Source organism: Struthio camelus, chromosome 4, assembly GCF_040807025.1.
Source record: "Struthio camelus isolate bStrCam1 chromosome 4, bStrCam1.hap1, whole genome shotgun sequence".
NCBI classification, from domain to species: Eukaryota; Metazoa; Chordata; class Aves; order Struthioniformes; family Struthionidae; genus Struthio; species Struthio camelus.
The window spans coordinates 19,526,801-19,544,604 of NC_090945.1; the positions used below are offsets into that span (position 1 = coordinate 19,526,801).

The following is a 17,804-nucleotide window of genomic DNA, read 5'->3' on the forward strand; positions in this document are numbered from 1 at the left end:
TTTTCACTAACATTACTGATAGTACTTGTAGACTCAGATGCAAAATCATAATGTTGAAATTGAAGAACAACACTGCAATCCTTACTCCCATGCATAATCCCTATTAATGTAAAAAGAACTACTTCTTTTGCCCTGAAGGAAACAGCTGCAGATTTTATAAATATAACTTCTGCAAAGCTATGTGACTCTTTCCTGAGTAAATGTAAGTACTACTGGCATGAACTGAAACATTCCCAGCACCAAAATTAATTTTTTGCAATAATAACTGCAAATTTGTCATAAACTGGCATTATATTTAACAATAGTGGTAAGTAACTACATCAGCTGACCCATCTATGCTTCCAAGCAGTATGCGGCCCTTAGATAATATTATCCAGAAGTGAGCTGTCCTGGCTGACATGCCACAGTTTAGACTTAAGGTTTTCACCTTACATGCCACGGTTTAGACTTCAGCAGCATTACGCTGCAGAAAGCATGTGCTTTAGCTGTTAGTATTTTTTTTCCCGTCTATTTTATTTGTTTGCAAAATCTGATCATGGCTCCTGCCTGTAACAGGATTGCATCAACCCACAAAGTGTAATATCCAGCGAATGCACAGGTGTTTGCAGGGACTCAGAGTTCAGCTGCACTTGTACCCTGAGACAGCTGCACAACCATAGCCTAAGTGCTGTGCTGTTATGGAGACAGGCTGTCGTTTCGTAAGGGTTGCTGGCATGAACTCACTGCTTTGGTGGCATGAATAGCTCCAGGAAAGCTCTTTATCATTTTTTCAGGAATGGCATATCTTATTTATTATAGTTATAATTTTACCTCCTATGGATCTTTATTAGTTTTTCTTTAGTTCGGTGCAGTCCATAGCTGTATGTACCTGGCGTTTTACTTCTTTCCTTCTAACCTGACCTATTCTTTCTGGCTGCATCTTGTGGACTCATTTTTTTCTCTACAGCCTATGAAAGAGAAAAATACATGTAGATTTCTTCCTTCTCTATACCCCAGAACTTGTGAATTCAGTGGCTTTTTTAAAATTGAACTGTTAGTTATTGCAAGTTCAATACAAATAAAAACAGCAACCAAAGAAGAAAAACATTTTTTCACCTTTATGAATTCATCATAAGTTAATTAGCAGTTTAAATTTAAAATTAGAAAGGAGGAGGGCAAATATTCCATTGTTCTTATTGAACCACAAAGACTGAATTTTATTATGATACAAAAGGAAAGTATTTGTCATCATTAACTGTAATGTTTTCGGGAAGGAGGTTAGATAGGAGACTTTGCATCATTAGAGGTTTTTATCTAAAGATTTCCTGAGTCAGGTAATTATTCTGAAGAACTAAGTAATCACAGAGAGATTATGTCATTTATTTTCTTTAATAAATTTCTGTGGTAAGTATTATAGTAGTAATACTTAAGTAGTAAGTATTAATACTTAATATAGTATTAAGTTTTATAGACTCATTTGAAGAATTTTAACAAAAACTAGTTTTTTTGGTTGGTTCCCTTATTTTGGTGGAACTGCACGGATTTTTATTTATTTATTTATTTTGCAGTTGCTTTGTAGCCAAGTAACCAGTTACTTTGTGACCAAGGAACATATGTTATAGTCACTGCATTGCTACTAGCTAGGTCCTTCAAAATCATATGAGGTGGCTGCTCATGTAATTTCTTTTCACATTTACCAATGCCAATATCAGGAAACCAACACAGATACAGCAAACATACTTCAGATCTGCTCTATTATCATGTAGCATTCATTTTCCAGTCATGAGTGGCTGGTCAGTTGACAGGGATATCTGTACACTGCTATACTGTGTGGTCTGTTATACAGAGCATAGTACTCAAACACCATCAGTATTAGTTATCTAGTTATTCTAAATGCTTTCTTTTCCTGTTTTCTGTTCTTGAGTGTTATACCTGTTGGGGACCATCATCTTGCAGTCTGCAGGAAGCAGCATTAAAATAAGTGAATACGTGCTTTTTTACAATAAAATATAAAATCAGAACTTATTGTACGTGAAAAATACACGCATACTCATGTGCACACGCACCTGTGCAAGTGAACACTATAGTCAGGCCTAATAGCAACACCTGTATCGAGACCATCCAACAGGTCTTATCAGGAAAGCCCATTTTCAACTGTTCATAATTCTATTAAATGTAGACTGCTAAAATAGTCCACATGTATGGTTAATGGGGTCCTTTTCTGTGAACATTTCAGAAAGAATCATTCTGCTATTTCCATGAGTGAAATACAGGAAAATGTTGTTGATTGGTATTAAAAAAATTATGATAGCCTCTTCTTTAGGACTTCTTCAGAAAGTCACCTTCCCATCCTTTGGCCTAAGGACTAAAATTGGATGGGAATTAGCCTTTGTGTTATAGTGGGCCTTCTGCTTCCATAGAAAAAATGAACTAAATTTATTTGAGTTTAAGCTTTCACACAGGCTGTTCACAGAAGTCAAATATGAGACTAGCTGTATTGTGCTAGCTAAAATGTCAGAAAGTGCTATCCTTGCTGAGGATATATCACTAGTTAGAAAGGTTGTGTACTGTCACAACACAGTACCTGCTGAAAAAACTCCACCTACCTCAAACCTGCTGGTGACTGGTGTGCACACCCCAGCTAGCTCCACACCTCTCTCCTTTCAAACTTTGTAATAGCTAAGGCAGGGGTCCTATAAACCACCCCAGTATACAGCCCAGGCTCTTCCCTAGATCACAGTGTAAAAATCAGCATAAGATTGTCTGATGGAAACCTGGATCATAATATGCATACAGTGGGGACTGCAGTGAAGTTATGCTGCTACTTTTACCTTTTCATTTGGCAGTGCCTAACTTTGCAGTCTTCACTTGCTCTTTAAAGAGTTTGTGCATGTTGTATACATAACCATGCTCTGTGCGACTCATTCCTTCAGGACTCCTTTTGCTGGAAATATTAAAATAGAATTAAAACAGAGATTGTTTGCTTAAAGCATTTGGAATGTGCATGCTTTCAATTTTTACGGCAAACTGTAAAGAGATTTCAGTAGGTACTCTTCCTACCATCAATTCTGACAAATGGTATTTTCATCTTTTTTATCTGGCTGCACAAAATTCTGTTTTAAAATACAATTTCCCAGACAGATTTCTCCTCAAATCCTATAATAAGATGTTTCTCTAAAGGAACCTTACAAGAACTCTTTATCTGTTCCAGTATAGCAGGCATGGTCTATTAGAAATCAATCATCTTAAACATATTTCCCTGAATGAACCTGCATTCTAGCAGCTATTACTGGTGCCATTAGTGTGAGTCCATTCTGTCACCACCGAATCACTGAATATAGTCAGCATGGATTCACTAAAGGGAAATCATGCTTGACCAACCTGATAGCCTTCTATGATGGATAGATGATGGGAGAGCAGTGGATGTTGTCTACCTGGACTTTAGCAAGGCTTTTGACACTGTCTCCCATCACATCCTCATAGGAAAGCTCAGGAAGTGCAGGATGGATGAGTGGACGGTGAGGTGGATTGAGAATTGGCTGAATGGCAGAGCTCAGAGGGTTGTGACCAGTGGCACAGAGTCTAGTTGGAGGCCTGCAGCTAGCAGAGACCTGCTAGCAGTGTCCCCCTGTGGTCAATACTGGGTCCAGCATTGTCCCACTTATTCATCAGTGACCTGGATGAAGAGATAGAGTGCCTCCTCAGCAAGTTTGCTGATGATACTAAACCGGGAGGAGAGGCTGACACACCAGAAGGCTGTGCTGCCATTCAGAGGGACCTCGACAGGCTGCAGAGATGGGCAGAGAGAAACCTCATGAAGTTCAACAAAGGCAAGTGCAGGGTCCTGCACCCAGGGAGGAATAATCCCAGGCTCCAGGACAGGCTGGGGGTTGACCTGCTGGAAAGCAGCTCTGCAGAGAAGGACCTGCGAGTCCCAATGGACACCAAGTTGACCATGGCCAGCAATGTGCCCTTGTGGCCAGGAGGCCAATGGGATCCTGGGCTGCATGAGGAAGAGTGTTGCCAGCAGGTCAAGGGAAGTGATCCTCCCCCTCTACTCAGCCCTGGGGAGGCCACACCTGCAGTCCCGTGTCCAGTGCTGGGCTCCCCAGTCCAAGAGAGACATGGAGCTTCTGGAGTGAGTCCAGCAGAGGGCTACTAATTTGATGAAGGGCCTGCAGCATCTCTCCTGTGAGGAAAGGCTGAGAGAGCTGGGCCTGTTCAGCCTGCAGAAGACAAGACCGAGGGGGGATCTGATCGATGTGTACAAGTAGCTGAAGGGAGGGTGTCGAGAGGATGGGGCCAGACTCTTCTCGGTGGTGCCCAGAGACAGGACAAGAGGCAGCGGGCACAAACCGACACACAGGCAGTTCCATCTGAATATGAGGAAAAACTTCTTTCCTGTGAGGGTGACAGTGCACTGGAACAGGTTGCCCAGAGAGTTTGTGGAGTCTCCTTCCTTGGAGATGCTCAAAAGCTGTCTGGACGCAATCCTGTGCAATGTGCTGTAGGTGACCCTGCTTGAGCAGGGCGGTTGGACTAGAGGATCTCGACAGGTCCCTTCCAACCCCAACAATTCTGTCATTCTGTGAATCAGCTGATTTCAGAATTTGGGATGTTCACAACTGGAGACGATCACAAACACCAGAAAGCACACATTTCTGATGTTCTTAAAAACTTGTTTGCCCTAATCAGCTGCACTCCAGCAAGCTCTCTGATTAAAAGACAAGAGCATTTGACAAAGTTCTTTCGAAACTCACAGAGGCTTATTCTGCTGAGGAGACAGTCCTACACAAGTCAGATTAAGTAATGTGAAGATTTCATGATCATTGTCTGTATTTCCTGCTGTTTTCTTTGCTCTTATGGTATTTATCCTCTGCAATATTCTCTGACAACTTACTTTCTGGGGTTTCTTCTGCTGTGAGATCAGCGTACCTTTCAGAATCTTTCAGTCTTCATTTTCTGATCTGGCCTTTAGTACGCTTATTTGCTTTTTGTATGGTTAACTTTTGGTCCATAGATGAAATCTCCTTTGTTTCCTACCCTAAAAGTAGGACCTGATCCTGCAATTTGCAGAGCAGCCTGAGACTAGTCTTTACTGACCTTTCTCTAATATTACTTCTCATCTGCATCTTTCAGCAGAGTTTAGAAGCATGAAAAGTGAGGAGAAATAATCTGCTATTTGCTGTCTCATTAAAAGCTTTAAACCCAGTTTGCTCTCCTGATGTGTAGCACTGGAATTGCTGGTGGGGAATCTGTAATAATTTGACAATGATTTTTCAAATGTTTCCACCTTCTTTTCAGTGCATTTTTCCATAGTCTTACATATATGGAAAACTAGGTAAAATTTGGTGAAGAAAATAAAAATATCAAGACAATTTTTATAACTTGGGAAAATCATCTGTTTTCCAGTACTCTTCTTACAAGAAAATAAAATCCTGCTAAACTTAAAAAAAGAATGTATCCTCTGGCTAGAAATTAGTGTGATATAGTTCAGCACAAAGAACATTCTTTTCCTCCTAGAAAATTATACATACCTTAGGGGGATAATACTATAAAATGACTTTCTTAACCTTTTTGCAGCTGTTTCTGCAAGAAATATCAGGGGTCAGACACTGAAATACATGGAAATTAATGCCTTCTGGAGAGTCCTGGTCTCACTGAACAAAAAAGAGCATTGGTATCAAAGTCCAGAGCGAGGATTTAACCCAGAGCATGCAAATGCATACTGGTGCAGCAATGGAATGAAACTGTAAGAAATGCAATGAACACTTGTAACAATTTGCTACAATTGCTACTTGCTACAATTTTCACTCTAGCTTCCAAGTACCTGTGTAGAACCTGCACTATTCCACTACAGCGAACAAGGTGTAAGAGACATCAAAAGCCTACAGAAAGAAGCTACATAGCAAAGGCTTCATCCTTCCTCGCTTTTGAAGACTATAGGCTGTTTGGTGCAATTTGCCTCCTCTTTTGTTCCAAAAGCTCCTTACAAAAGAGATAGCATTTGTTCTATGTCTGCTTCTTTCTGAATAATGAGTGATTCTTTCCCTGATTAGTGCTTGCTCCTGTCCAAATTAAAAAAAAAAATAAAAAAGGAAAAATAATTGTTTTAATATTCTGCCTTGTTGAATACCTCAGATAACACAGCATGCCCATCTGTTTTAGGACAATTACTCTTGACTGTGGCATCTGGGGGCATGTGGAGGACAGTAATAGTAGTTCTGAGCAAGTGTATTCTTAGGATAAAACCCATTGCTTGTGCAGTTCCTTGGGATTATGTTTGTAGGAGCCAAAGTACTTCAGGTCCCTGATCTCTGACGCAAGACCACTTTGGGAAAATACAATACTCTATTTGAGGTGTTTTGTTAATAGCATTCAAGCATGCAGGTAGGACATAGCCCTCCTCCTACCAAGCAAAAATACACACATAGATTAATAAAAGGTCTAGAACTCAGGATTATTCTGCCTGTGACTAAAGCCTGAAGAGGATCATTATCACAAGCCAGCAGAGGATCTATAAATAAACCCATGGAGCTGAGTTTAGAGCATTAGTTTAGCTTTTCAGTGGAAATAGTCAGCATGTGTGGTTAAAGGCAAATACTATCTTAAAGCAACTTATTGTTTTTCTTCACAGTGGAAAGGAAATAAGCATTTCTTATTATCAGGATGACTGACGTTATTTCAGACCATCCTTATGACTTGCGACAGAGCAGGAAGAAAAGAATGAGGCAAAGCTGCAATTCCCCAGCAAGCACTTTTTCTCAGAAATTCAAAGCAGTGGATATATTAATCCTGAAAAGCCTCATAAACGGTTCTGGAAATTGATCCAGTGTACCTATTCATGGGCAGGTGGAGCAAAAGCAGCAGTACTGCAGCCGGCTCCACACTGCTGTGACCTGCCCAGGGGTTTCCAAATCCTCTGGAAGCAGTACTGGGAGAACAGCTTCTGTGTCAACTCACTTAGCTACTCCACTGAAGCTGCCAACAGAACGGCTAGGTAGCGTGTGACTGAGATCTTTGTAAAGTGGATGTTTATCCACAGAGAACTAAATTAACTACCAAGTAGTTTTGCATGGATGATTAAACAGCCATTAGGTGGTAACAACTTTTTATTATTAAGGCCTTTAGCCAAATTGGAGTAGGTGACAACTGTCATACGCCATCATCTCTCTTAGCTTTCCATGTATCTACCTATCGATTCTGAAGAAACGTGTTTTTATTAAAAGTTTCTTTATATACGTTTCTGTAAAGGGTTTGCACACATTTTATCTGGCGAAGTATTTTGTATCTCCTTCAGCTAGCTGGTTAGCATATAATATAAGCGCTTGCTAGTTTTATCACATGGTCAAGTTATGCTGCTAATCTGGGTTTGGGCTTTCAGTCCCACGCCTGGTAATATGAGTCCTTACATCTTTAGTGAAATAAGGTGGTTTGTGCCTGCCAATGCAAACATATTTTTCTTGCTAAAATGGAGTGATATTAGCTCCAGAACTTTCATAAATGCTAAGGCAAAGTAGTCTAATACTAAGCTGCTAGAACTGTGGTCATTCAAAAATAATGCTGGAATACACTAGATCTTCAATTCTTACCAACTCTATGATTATTTATTTATTATTAATGACTAAAACAATTGTTTCCCTCTTCTTAAGAAAATCTATGACTCTTCTATTTATATTACCTATTCTGAGACAGTGAAGCAGCCAGATACTTCCCCCTTCCTTACGAGTTGCAGTCAGGAGGTAACTGAAAGAAAGCCTAAGAAAAAGAACCTAAAAATACTTTTTCATGCCTGAAAATTGTACCACTGTACTTGGATTAAAGAAAAAAAAAAGCTCATCCAGTATGAATGTAATTATGTCTGTACCAACTTATGAAAATGTGGGAAAGTGGGTAAGTGCTACCATCGCAAACTACCTGTAGAGAAACTGTGCCTGAAGACTGTAATGTTAAGGTACCATAACTGGACAAACTATACTTTTGCTCAAACTAAGGTCAGAATGATTTCAGTGAAAAACTCCATTTTCAATTTACACATTGTACAGTGAAATTAGACCTTGCAGATCTTGACCCTGCCCCACTGATTTGACTTCCTGGCTTGACCTTGAACCTGCCTCATCACTACAGACCTGACTGGCTAGGCTGTGGTTGACCTTGGTCACTGTTACCAGACCTGCCCTGCTCGCCTTGCTTGGGTCCTCACCTGAGTTGGTAAGGTCACTGTCCCTGCCGGTGTTGCAGGCACCACTCAACTCCTGGCCCACCTTCCCTTCCTGCTGCTCCCAGACTATCTCCGAATAGATACTGGAGATAGGTCAGTCTGGATAATAGTAGCAGAGAAAAATCGTATCTCTGAATGGGGAAAAGAGAGGACCAGAAAAATTATGGACGACTCAGGGGAACTTCGATAATGAAATAAATTATAAAGTACTCAGTTTGTACTCATCCAGAGAACAATAAGGGGATACAAACAGCCAATACGGACTTGTCCAACACAGGTTAAGTTAAGCTCTCCTATTCTCTTTTTTGATGGAATAACTAGATTAATAAACAAGGATTAAGCCACAAGCACGGTATAACTCAACTTTAGTTAGACTACTGGTATAGTTTTAAATAATATCCTTCTATGAGAAGCAAAAAAAATTGGACAAAATGATACTGTTACTAGGTAACTGCGGAAAGTTGATATTCAAAATAGTTTCAAAGCTGAGTCTTGAATATATCACTCCTACATGTGGGCTTATTTAATACTGTAATTAACAGTTTAAATGATAGCATTATGTGACACCCTCTCCTGAAGAAAAACATCAATTGTTGTTCTACGAAGTTATTAACAGAAATGCAGCATATAAATGAGATACTCCGTTTTACTTGTAATTTGATATGGCCTAATTTAGAACACAAAACCTCATATAGGAATACAGATCTCAATCTCAAGAAAGATTAAGATAAATTGGAGAGGTGAACAAGTGATAAGAGGCTTAGAAAATAGGGTCTATGAAGAGGAGTTGAAAAAATTGGACTTTTTTCTGCATGTGAAAGTGAAGATGTGGAGGGAAGAAGGATGACAATGAGTGTGTAAAAACTGTATTAAAAGCATGTCGATCAATTATTCTCCATGCCATCTAGAACAGAACAAAAAGTAATCAGCTTTCCTTATAGTGAGGGAAAAGTCTAGTTCAAATTTTAGGAATAACTTTCTAACTACATTTTAGCACTACGAGAGATTATTTAGAGAATTTGTGGAAGCTCCATCACTGGATGTGTCTAAGAACAGACTATCCAAACATCTGCCAGGGTTACTATACCTAATCTCAGAGAATGGATGGCGTGTCATCTAGTCCTACATTTCTAGGGTTTCTCTGATATCTTATACTAATGAAGGAGACCTTAATTTAAATGTGGTATCTTGTATTTCATCTTCCAGCAATTCTTCTAGTTACCCACAGATATATCCAGCCACAGGTATAGTGCATTACTACCTTGTACTTGTCTTTGAATAGAGAAAATACATTTAAAAAATGGCCAGTGCTAAGTGGAGTGAACTGTACATGTTCAGTGTTTCATAATCTGAAAGACCAGCTGTATTTAATGTTATTGCCATCACAATAAAAGAAGTGTTCCCAGAAGTATTCTCTGGAATAGAGCAGTGGCTGTTAATACAGCAGTAAGATGGCCAATCCAAATTCAGGGCAAAAGGAGCTAGGCAATGACCCAAATATATTTTCCTGAGCGGTGAGTTAGTGAATGAGAAATGGACATTTGGCTGAGATCAGCTCTCATACAAAATGCTTCTTCTGCCTTATCCTCAGTCCATCCTGATTTTAAATGTATGTCAAAGTTTTTTTTTTATCCTTGAAAATCAATGAAATGAATTTAATTTTTCATGCAGAGATAAAGATGTATGCATATTTTATATCAACTAGTATTTTTTGCTTTTTAACCAATTCTTTACTTAAAAGCTCATAAAACTAATGTTTTTGTGCTAATAAAAAGGAAAGAACAAGACAAAGCCGATGAGACCCCATATTCCCTATCTGCATAGAACTATACAGATGAGGACAAGTTTCTCATAAATTTCTGCAACCTGAAAGCTGTAGTAAACTTCAGATTTAACTACCCTATGGGAGATGAGAGGAGTTTGCAGGCATATGCAGTATCAAGGGACATAACTCTGTTTACCTACATGCTTGAAGGAAACACTCTCAGAAAGCAGCAGGCATCAGGCCAGGCAATTTGAGAAGCAACCTATTCATGCAACTGTCTTGGCTCATTACCCACTATCTCTTTCATTATCCACACTTCCATTACTGGGGTTTTCAGAAGTGACCATTTGTGCTCAAGGTATCACTCGTTTGAAAGGCTTCTCGCAAAACCTTGCTTGTCCTATGACAGGAAAATTTGTATCTACAGCAGCTTACTCCTTTTTGGGGTCTTCTCTCACCTTCTTTTTACACCAGCCAGATACGACGGCTGTTGAAAACAATTTCAAGTCCCTTTTTTCTGTGGAGCAGATGATCTGTGCGAAGCTTGTTGTGAACTAAGATTTTACTTCCCCTTCTGTGAAGTGGGTAGACTATAGCAATCATTTATGCTCTTTAAACTCTTTGAAAAAGTAAAGCACTCTGTAAGCATTAAACATCCGTAGGTATGCCAACCTGACCATTCCCAAGCTAATACTTACACAATTAGCTAAAAGGCCTAAAATGAAGACACTTTCAAGAAGCTAAAAACCTAGATATACTCAGGTATATCTCACAGGCCTGCTCACAGGCCTGCAAGTACCTGCCTTGCTAAGCAATGCCCCTTCATCCTGTTCACGTGCAAATGAAGATCTTTTGCTGAACGTGGTATTGCCAGGATGGAAGAGGATACATTTTGCCAGCTTTGACTAGAGAGGATCTGGTAGAGAGAGCTAGATAAAAGGCAAAAAATCAAATTCAAAACACTCTCTTGCACAAAAAATGAAAGCAGGAAAGGAGAGAGAGAAAAAAAAGGAATTTAGTTTCACTGTTGTCCCTGAAATGAAAGTGAGAGAAAGCCAGCATTTTTGTTTCAGTAATTCAGAAGAGCATTCTACTTTGAAGTCAGATCATCAGGAAACACAGGTGTGATCCCTTTTCAGTATGGATGTCTTACAACAGGCAATTATGCAGCAATTAGCTTTGTGCAAAACAGATTTTTAATAGGGTTCAAAACAGATTTGCTGCTCTTAGATTTCTCCAAACAAGATTAAAGCATACCCCTTTAGCCCCTGATGTGAGATTAAATCTTGTCTAACACACAGGGTGGTCTCATGACTAAACAAAGCTGTGTTTTGTTACTCTGACAGACACAGATTTAAACTCCTATGTATTTTATTTTACTATGTAAACACTGAGAACAGAAGCACTTTCTAAATAAAAAATGGCATTTTGATGTTAAAATCACTGGAGTGCCTCCACATGCTGCCATGTTCAAATGAAAGATTTGTAGATGTATAAAGTACTATTCCTCATGTTTGTGATTGCAAGTAGACAGCTGACACAGAAGGAAACTACCTGGTGAACTTCCATCTTTGTTTTTCTTATGGTGAATAAATGAATATTTAGGGTGAGAAAATGCAATCAATAAAATTAGAAATTAGAACAAAAAAACTCCTCTGCCTTCCACATAAATCAGTACAACATAATTTTTGAGCCTTGTGAACCTCATAAAAAGAGCTCGTAACAGTTTTTCACTATGTGTTTTTTAGAATCAGAAACTGACAGCTGTTTCCTTTTAAAAGCATCAGTAGATAGATGACCTAAAGTTTCGCATGTAAACTTAGAAGTACCACAGAAAGATCACATCACACTTTAGGCATTGTAGAGAAGCTTATGGTGCCAGTAGGCACTCTGTAGGGAAATAAGTGTTGCCATTGTTTAATCATCAGCTTTCAGAAAAATAAAATTTGACTTTTCAAATAGTGATACGTAAACTGATTTCTTCAAACAGCAGTTGATAAATAAAGAGATAAAGGATCTATTTGATCCGTTGAATGTGAAACTATATGTTTCAGTGCTCATTCAACACACTAGAACACGTAACAAGTAAGAGCCAGAGAGCAAACTAAGTAGAACGATTGTTTCAGGGCAATTTTCTCCTGCCTGTCTAAACCTCATCCAGCTAAATCATCTCTGCATTTCTGAATAGTAACAGAACGGTAACTGGTAGTCTAGATTGAAGTTTTTAAATGTCTAGAGGAGAGGGAAGCTGTTTGAATGATATTTTAAATTTTTAAATAGATTGTATAATTTTATTACTTAAAGCAGCCACATACTGGAACAAAAAAATGCATATCTGAGTTGTCTGATGGAAATAATTGCCACTTAAGAGTATTTAAGCCCTCTGGAGAGTTTATAAAATAATATGACAAGCCAGAATTTTCATGCAATTTCCAAACTAGTAATTGGAAGCTTGTTTTTGTCATCCCATTTAACAAGAATTGACCAACACTCTTTTGAAACTTTCACTATGAACAAAAGAAGTTGGTACACTCCATTCAGGGACTTGCCATAATGCGGTCCAGCTTTCATTTATCTAAAATTGAAAGATACCCTTCTCAAAGGAGAAGGCCAAATCAGATGCTATTAGCATTTTCCTGACTTTTCTGTCTGAAGATGGTAATCTCATATTGTCTCTAAGATATCTTTCTTTCTCACTTTCTTCCTCACATCCTCTACCTACCTTTTCCTTTCTTCCTTCTCCCAAGTAAGTGTCCAAATCTCCTAAGAGTCAGAACGAATCTTACACTAACCCTTCTTTGGTGTCTAAAATCCAGCTTCAGGCAATGGATTCCAGTAAGGCTGATGTCCCAAAGTGCTAAATACGCCTGTATATCTAGATGCAGGGTAACAAAGAAGAACTTGGAGAAAGCTGAAAAATCAAAGCTTCTGTTCTTCTACTCTGTGAAATGCAAGCATCTTTGACAGTAGCGTTTTTTTCTTCACTTCTGATGGTCTTTGCCCCCTCTCTCCATTTTTGTAAATTCTTCTCTTGTTTTGAGAAAAAAACAAGAACTGAATGTGACAAGAAAACAAGAGTTACAAGCTAAAATTGAATTGCTCCTCTACCCAACAAGGACATTTGATATCAGCTCTGAGACTGTCAGATAGCGTCATTCTTTATATGCACACACATATACATACACAGGTGCATTTATATATTTATTCTCTAAATATAAAATTTATATTTAGAGAAGGAGAAAGAGGAAAGGATGGGGGAAAGAAAGTATCAAGAGCCCAACAAATTTTTGAGTTGTGCATAGCTTCCTTCTTTTTATCTTACTAAAAATTATATCATCATTGGCAGTGTATTTAACAAGAAAAACAAAGCTTTTGAAAGTGAGCTCTGGGCCCAGATAATAGCCTCAGTCTTGCAGTTCCAGCTTTAATTCTGTCCCAGATTCAAGAATTTAAATATAATTGATTAGTAAAAAGGACCAAGGCACAAGCATAAGTTGAGTGTTAGTACTTACAAATGAGCTCTAACGTTAGTTCAGTTATGATATCACATAAAATCCACGTTAAAATACAGAGTTCTGTGTTTCATAACATTCTAGCCTTTCCTACCTCTGTTTTGTTGGCAATGTAAGGTTTTCTCCTCTATGAGAGCAAGGACTTACAATTTCTTTAAGGGCTTCCACTTCCTGACTAGAACGCACAGCCTAACTTCAGGGACCAAACATACATGGCTAAATTGGAAAGCTTTTCTTGTTAGATTCCCTAACTTGGGTGCTTAGAATGACTGTACAGAGGAGCCCCTCTTTTTCTCTATTGAAAGAAATATAAAGAAGTTAGGAAGACAAACTCCTAAGTCATGACTTTAATTAAGTACTAGAAGTCAGGCAGCGTGAGAGTCTCCTTTGCTCCTACTACTGCTCATTGCAGGATGTCCACCTGAGCTTTGAAGTAATTTAACAATTATGATGTAAATGACTTGGATGGATTTTTTAAGTCTCTTTGCATTTATTACCGTAATAGTTCTGTAATCTGTGCCTCGAAAAAATGATGTGAGGCACATCAGCCGTACATTACTGTGGTTATGTGTGGTGGTGCTGTGAGCTAGTCACTAGACCACAATGTGGGTTATTCAGCAGAGGACCAGCCCTGGAAAATTAGTTATTTGGACAAAGGGGTGAGGTTCTGCAATAACTTTCTAACAGGGGAAGAAAGAAGCAGGTAAAACACCTAACTACTTTCAGAATAGGTCCCTGTAAATTTAGGAAGAGGAGTAGCAGTGACTGGTAGCCAGGCAACCACACTAGATGCCCTTCCTTGCAGTCTTTTTCTAGGGATGTGGAACTGCTATGAGGAAGGCATGGAGAATGATATAATTTTGAGATGTTTATCTAATCCAGCCCTGCCTTAGCCTGTAAAAGGGTTTAAATGTTTTTTATTTCTTAATTTTGAGTTAATTCTGAGAAGAGGTTTTATGGCTATGAGCTAAGTAGGTTTGTGTCATTGTATTTCCTGAATGATAACAGAGACAGTGACCACTGAATTGTTTGTCTAGTTTAGATTTCCCTAGACAATTCCCTTCATTTTACCTACAAGCACTTCTTATGTCACAGAGGACTACTGCATTTAGCAGTTACACAGATCTTAGCTTGTTTACATGACAATTTAGAAAAATAGCCTCCTCTCACATGGTCCTGTTCTTCTAGCAAAGCCAACTAGAAATGTGACTTAGACAAACTAATTCACCAACATCACTTTTCCCTTTTAGATTTCAAAACAGCTCTTCTTCTTCTCAGTCAGAATCATTAATAAATTATTATTACTCTGAAGTCATCTGCAAATCAGAGTGCAGCACTAGAAACATCAGGCTACATAAAATCTATTGCATTTTAACAGAAATCAGGCAACTTGTAATTTAAATACAGGAAAGCTCAGAAGGACATACACATTTATTTTTTAACCCAAATTTGTGTTTGGAACAACGCTCTCCCCCAGTCAGTTTTAATGGGAACATAGGATCTGTCGTACTACATTAAGTCAATAATCCATCAAGTCCAATATTCTCCACTCTGCTTGGCAAATGCAAGATGCTTCAAAGGAAGGCAAATTGCCCATCATGCACTTGGCCAATTTTTCAATTTGAATAGCCCATTGTGCAAAAAACATTCCATTCTTCGTGTCAAGTCCTTGTCCCATATGGTTACAAATGCTGAAGTAATCAAGTGACTTGAATGACCTAATGTACTATTTTAATAATATTCAAGGTTACATTTATGCTCTGATCTGGTTTGTTTCTCTTGAACTGTCACTTTGGTAATGTCCAGTGCTCCTCATAATCATTCTCATTACTTATCCAATCTCTACTATACTTCAGTTCAGCAACTAAGCAAATCAACAGTATTCACAAGTCCTTATAAATCCACATCAATATTCACAAATCAGTTAGGATTGGCAAACAGACATTACAAGATATTTCTATTAAACAGTTACTTAGTACAATAAAACAGCACGCAGCAATGAAAGTGTAACACTAGTGCTCCACTGAAGTTACTTTGTTTGAATTATATTCTATTGTTGCGCATAAGTATCTTTTAATTTCTAAGGTGAGAAAAGCTTCTAATGCAGACCTCAACGCTTTACAGTTTTGACCCATTCCTAACAAATGCTACTGATTTGTTCGCTAAAGGACGTGTTGTGTTGTTAGATACTGGAAAACACTGGAAATATTTTCTTTATTTCTTTTAATATAATTTTAATATAATTTACTTAGTTCTTTATTTATCATTTTCTGGGCATAACATTTTTTTTCTTGTTCTTTGTGTTTTCCTTCAGGACTTCTTTTACTGTTTCAGGGACTGGGATATATTTTGCAACATTTTCACCTTTCTTTTTCTCTCATTGTCTTGCACCCTAGTTTTAATTTAGGTATTCAGGCTTTGCCAAACCATGTCAGACATGTTGATTAGGTCCAGTCTCCTAGATCAAGAGTATCATAATTCTGGGCAAAGCACAGATATGACAATGCAAAGCAACAGAAGACTGGAAAGTAAGGCCATAAGGAGCACTCTAGTGAGTGATACAGTCTATACATCTGTTTATCTAGGATTGCATGTTCTCCACTGATGTGCTTAAAAATGATATGCCAGATGAAGCAAGAATTGATTAAAAATGCCCAGGTAATAATTCTCATGACATCTCCTCCCCCAGTTTCAGACAGAATTAACAGCAATGACAGGTATTCTCCGCCAGGGCTCTGACACTGAATTGAGCTCCAAATACCTCACTGAGAGAACTACTAACAGTTGTTGCTCTGTTGTGTGAGGATGATGGTGTAGGGCGGTGGACAGGCAAAAGGGGGGAAATAAAGGAAGATAAGTAGGGAATTTCTATGGGAACAGAAAGCTTTAGGTGACGTGTTGCACAGAACTTCCTACATACTGTTTTCATGGGGTGTAGAATCAAGTTTAACATCTCAGCGTATCATGTGGATCTTTCAGTTCATACAAAAGTCAAAGACATCCTAGAGTCTTTTATCTGGATATTATTTGTGGTTTTCACAAAACTGAATGCTGATTATTCAATTGGCTCAGCATAATCAGACAACGGGGAATCTTACAGGGCTACAGGGAGACCATTTTAAGGAAAGTGTTAGCTGTCTTATGATCTAATGAGCTGTGTTGCACTGATTGTGGGGGCTTCAGGTGGAGAAATGGAAGAAAAGGCCCATAAGCTGATGCTTCCTTTCTTCCATTCTCTCTCAAGATCTAACTCATTTTTGTGGTGATGGCATCTCTGAAGATGACCAAAACATAACGTAGCATCTTCCCAAAAATCTTTTTTTCCTTCTGGTTCCTCGCTGTTTTCAGAAGAGTCAACGCATCATTGTCAATCTTAGAACTCTGCTTGTGTTTACAATCATTTTCGCTCTCTGTCTTTTGTAATGTAAATGTATATAATTTTGGGTACCTTTTATCCAATGCAAGGTTCTTCATTACAAGTTGTCTAGAAGAAAGAATAAAAAAGTCATGATACATTTTTTGCCACTGTATCACTGAGACAACATTTCTATCAGATAAAAGATTTCAACAGTAATACATTCATTTGCAATCAATTTTTTCCATTTTTGAGTGTCATACAGAATGGATAATATAACAGATTCACTCCTGCTAAAAGGTTTGCCGTAATTATCCTGAATTACATTAGGCACTACCTGATGCTGAAAATGGACTGTACAAAAATGGATAAAACTAATAGCTTTTTTAATGTACAAGTGCCTGGACTGGCAAGAAGTTAGAGGGTTCCTCTTTGATGGTTTATGAAGTAAGTTGAGAATAACAAGTCTGAGCATTGGGAGGCTTTTGAAAATACTATATCTGATACTGCAGGTTAGTTATTTTTTGATGCTTATATATCCATATCACTATATGTAAAAGTGGTTTTATTAATTTCATGATCAAAATTTGGCCACATTTTATTTCTGCAAATTTGTTAATTCTACCATATGTCTTTTAACATACTATTTCTACACTCAGAATGTATATTTACATGTGCATATTTAACATGCCCTTGAAAAATCTTTGTTTGTATCTTTCCACATGAATTCTATGGATTTCATATGATGCCCACATCAAAGTCCACGATGCTCAGATTCTTAGTTTTCCAAAATCTCTGACTTGACAGTCAAAGATTTATATCAGCAGCTGTCTCATCTGACAAGGAAACTGTTTGTATCACATTTCCCTCATAGACTAGTTTTCATGCTCGCGATTTCAATTCTTCAGTGTTCACTCCAACTCTTGCTATGAAGATGAAGTGTTGTTTGAGCTCTCTATTAATATCAAATCC

The 17,804-nt window shown here is 38.2% G+C and overlaps 1 long non-coding RNA gene across 6 annotated transcripts in view; it reads right to left on the reverse strand.

Moving 5' to 3' along the window:
• The window catches only part of LOC138067146 (uncharacterized), a 39,994-nt gene that overhangs the window by 12,279 nt on the left and 9,911 nt on the right, over positions 1-17,804 (reverse strand). For all 6 annotated transcript variants that reach the window (XR_011140849.1, XR_011140848.1, XR_011140847.1 and 3 more), the window contains exon 2: positions 16,926-16,961. This is a non-coding gene — a long non-coding RNA (uncharacterized lncRNA). The remainder of the gene's footprint in view (positions 1-16,925; positions 16,962-17,804) is intronic.